Below are 4428 nucleotides of genomic sequence, written 5' to 3' on the forward strand. Positions count from 1 at the left end.
TATATACCTTAAGATAGTATATACGTCATACCAATACATCATGCTCAAACATATATACATATATGTATGCTAGAGCCGAATCTCAAGTTGATTGTAACTAAACATGAACATGATTTGAAACACAAATCTTACTCTCCATGCAAAGAGCATAAATCACACTTGGGGATGCACCATGGCGAATACATCACAACACCATAATTTTGGTCATGATTACACAAAGAACTTAGTATATCATTCAAAAATGCTCAAAGAAAATCTAAGAGTCCTCAATCCACCATCACATGTATCATCATCAAGCTTCATATTTAACATGCAATGGCAATAACTCAAAATCCACCTTGGCCAAATACCATCCCCATGATATAACAAAGATTTGAACCATAGGCTAATAAGAACATCAAGTTAACAACCAAAAATATGCATGAATCTCATGGCACAACATCAAACATACCTTAATCTTGATGCAAATATAGCCAAACCTCTTCCTAATCCTCTTCCAACCCAAGCATGAAGCAAAATTCCTCCCTTCCCTCTAGTATTTTCGGTCAAGAGAGAATAAAATGGATGAGCAAAATTTTTTCTTTTCTTTTCTTCCATGTACTGCAATGGGGGTTTCACTCACACACACATTTTTTTTTTCTTTACTACCCATGCTTATTTGTTTATTGTTTCCCTAATGCACCAACAAAACATGTTTCATGACATGTTTAGCCCATACTCCTTGTCATGGCCAGCCATCACTTGTAAAAGGGGTATTTGACATGCAAGGCCATTGTTTTGCATGCATGCTTTAATTAGTCATCATACATTTCCCATCATACTTTCAAAGTTTTCTACTAGGTCCTTTCTAGTGAAATTCACATTTATAACTCTAAATTAAAGCATCAAAATGTCACACATGAGTTAACACATATTATAGGCATCAAAATAAATATCAAATTATTTTTATGCCTCGGTTTTGTGGTTCCGAAACCACATTCTGACTAGGGTCGTTTTAAGGCTGTCACACAAATAATAAAGAAGATTAAAGGGTTATAACTAGATTAGAAACAACCATAAATTTTTCAAAAGATAATAATAAAATAAGTTGAAAAGAAGAAAAATAAATAAATAAATAAAACAACTAAAACAAAATTAAAAAGAAAGATAAATAATAATAATAATAATAATAATAATAATAATAATAATAATAATAATAATAATAATAAACTCAATGATATCAATAAACTTAAAAGGTAATTGTAATGATAATAGTAAAAAAAATACGAAAGAGAAAAGAAAAAATAGAAATAGAAAAAATAAAAATAAAAATAAAAATAAAAATAAAAATAAAAATAAAATAAAAATAATAAAAATATATAAAATAATAAATAATAAATATATATAAAAAATTAAAATATAAAAATTAAAATATAAGTATAAGAATAATAAATTTATTAATTAATTAGTAAAATAAAATAAATAATATAACAATTAAAAATAAATAAAATAAAATAAAATTGGGGTGATTAACCCAATTTTCACATGGCCATGGACATGCCCGTGTGTCTAGGCCATGTGGGTCACATGGCCATGTCACCAAGCCGTGTGTGTTTTCCTTCGCTTCTCCCACGCCCATGTGAGATCCCACACGCCCTTGTGGTCAGGCTGTGTGCTTCACACACCCGTATAGTCAGGCCATGTAACTCTGTGACTTTGAAAAAAAATTAGCTCCAAGTTTCACACGGCCTAGGACATGCCCATGTGTCCAGGCCGTGTGGGTCACATGGCCATGTCGCCAGGCCTTGTGTGTTTTCCTTCGCTTCTCCCACGCCCATGTGAGATCCCACACACCGGTGTGGCTAGGTCGTGTGCTCCACACACCCGTTTGGCCAGGCCATGTGGGTCAAAAACACAATTTTTTTTAGATTTTGAAAATAATTAATTTTAAAAAAATCATGAAATAACGTTAAGAAAATTAACAGTGTTAACACTCGGGTTGCCTCCCAAAAAATGCTTATTTAGAGTCTAAGCTCGACTTACCTCTCATTCACATGGTCACGGTGGATCACAGAGTCGAGACTCCTCTTTCTTGTTGTCAATTCCTCTATTTAAATAAGGTTTAGGTCGAGTACTATTTACCTTAAAAGTGCCAAAATGAGAATGAGTTACCTCGACTGTACCATATGGAAAGACATTGAGTACCGTAAAAACAGTCGCGCTGTTTGCATTGAGCTCTGTAGTGATAATTTGAGGGTCCTTTTCATCTAACAATACTTGATCGCCAATCTTAAATTGGTTCGTCTCATCCTTAAGCTAGGGATGGAACCGCTTTGGTTCATCGTGTATTCTAGGTTTCTCCTTGATGTGTGTCCTCCATTCATCTAGTTCATCGAATTGTAATCTTCTTTCTTCATGATTTGTTCTGTTTTTGTTATGTAAATTAGACTGCGGCTCTGTCACGTTTTTTTTGAGGTGTTTCCTGCAAAGAATGTTGAGCTACAAGGTTATTAACATTAACAGAGCTCATAATATCATCTCGATCACTAGATATCCTAACAGAATCACGAGCTTGGAGTTTAATCGTGTCATCACCTACATGAAGTATTAACTCACCTGTACCAACATCTATGATAGTTCTAGTAGTTGCTAAAAAGGGCCGTCCTAAAATCAATGGTACGTCACTATCCTTATCTATGTCTAGAACAACAAAATCAACTGGGAAAATGAATTTATCAATTTTGACGAGTACGTCTTCAACAATACCTCTAGGAAATCTAATTGTTCTATCTTCCAATTGAATGCTCATCCTAGTTTGTTTGGGTTTCCCAAGACCTAGTTGCTTAAACATTTTGTAGGGCATGGCATTAATACTAGCCCCTAAAATTAGCCGAAGCATTATTAACACTTAAACTACCAATTAAACAAGGAATAGTAAAACTCCTTGGATCTTTCAATTTGTTGGGTAGTTTATTCTGCAAAATGGCTGAGCACACTACATTTAGCTCTATGTGCGATGAATCATCTAACTTCCGCTTATTTGCTAAAAGCTCCTTTAAAAATTTAACGAAATTTGGCATCTGCGAAAGAGCTTCAATAAATGGTAAGTTAATATGTAATTTTTTCAACAGTTTAAGGAATTTACCGAATTGTTCGTTTGTGTGGTCTTTCGTTGTCGCATTTGGATATGGCACATGAGGTTTATATTCCTTAATGACCGATTTTTGCTCATTGTGGCTCACCTCAACATTACTTTTACCTACCACATCTTCTTGTCTCGGTTTTGGTTCATCTTCAACTAACCTTTCTTCATCTCGAACATCAATCGCATGAAGTTGCTCCCTTAGGTTAGTTTCAGTATTACTCAGTAAGCTACCTTGTGGTCGTTCTAAAATCATCTTGGCAAGTTGACCAATTTGATTTTTGAGCCCTTGAATTGATGCTTGCTGATTTTTGAGTGCGGTTTCGGTGTTTTGGAAGGAGTTTCTGACACCGAGATGAATTTGGTTAGCATTTCCTCAAGGTTCAGCTTCTTTTCCGGCTGGAAAGGTGGTTGTTGGAAACCTGGAGGGGGTTGCAGTTTTTAATGTCCTTGACCATCCCACGAGAAATTGGGATGGTTCCTCCAACCTATAGTTATAAGTGTTACTATATCGATTATTTTGAGGTCTAGAATTATTTCCCATATAGTGGATTTGTTCGTTCTCTGTGCTAGGGTTGTAGGATGGATATTCTATGTAGTTCATTCCTCCTCCATTCGCATTGCACTGCATCACCGGATGTACCTGCGTAGAAACACATAAACCATCAATCTTTTTATTTAAGAGCTCTACCTGGTTTGATAACATGGTGACCCCGTCGAGGTTGAAAAAACTGGCTGCTTTATTAGGCTTTGTCCACATGACTTGCCGCTGATAGTTATTCAGTGACATCTCCTCTATGAACTTATAACCTCCTCAGGTGTTTTAATTTTTATGGTACCACCAGCGGCTGCATCGATCATCTACCTAGTTGAGGGGTTTAACCCATTATAAAAAGTCTGAACCTGTAACCATAGAGGTAACCCATGGTGAGGGCACCTTCTCAATAAATCCTTATACCTCACCCATGCATCATATAAAGTCTCTAAATCCATTTGTACAAAGGAAGAGATATCATTCCTAAATTTGGCTGTCTTAGCTAGTGGAAAGTAGTTCAGCAAAAACTTCTCGGTCATTTGATCCCAAGTAGTGATAGAACCTTGTGGTAGGGAGTTCAACCACTACTTGCCTTATTTCTCAAGGAGAAAGGCAATAACTGTAGGCGAATGGCATCACCAGAACACCATTTATCTTGAAAGTGTCGTAGAATTCTAGGAAATTAGCCAAATAAGTATTTGGGTCTTCGTCCTGCAAGCCATCAAACTGAACAAACTGTTGAATCATTTGAATAGTATTAGGTTTTAGTTCA

General features: G+C 35.6%; 1 non-coding gene across 1 annotated transcript; it reads left to right on the plus strand.

Moving 5' to 3' along the window:
- The first annotated feature begins 4040 nt into the window (after positions 1 to 4040).
- LOC128282924 (small nucleolar RNA R71) lies at positions 4041 to 4147 on the plus strand. Its single transcript, XR_008273274.1, has one exon. It is a non-coding gene; the product is annotated as a small nucleolar RNA R71 (small nucleolar RNA).
- The last annotated feature ends 281 nt before the right edge of the window (positions 4148 to 4428 follow it).

This window comes from Gossypium arboreum, chromosome 10, assembly GCF_025698485.1.
Source record: "Gossypium arboreum isolate Shixiya-1 chromosome 10, ASM2569848v2, whole genome shotgun sequence".
Taxonomy (NCBI): Eukaryota; Viridiplantae; Streptophyta; class Magnoliopsida; order Malvales; family Malvaceae; genus Gossypium; species Gossypium arboreum.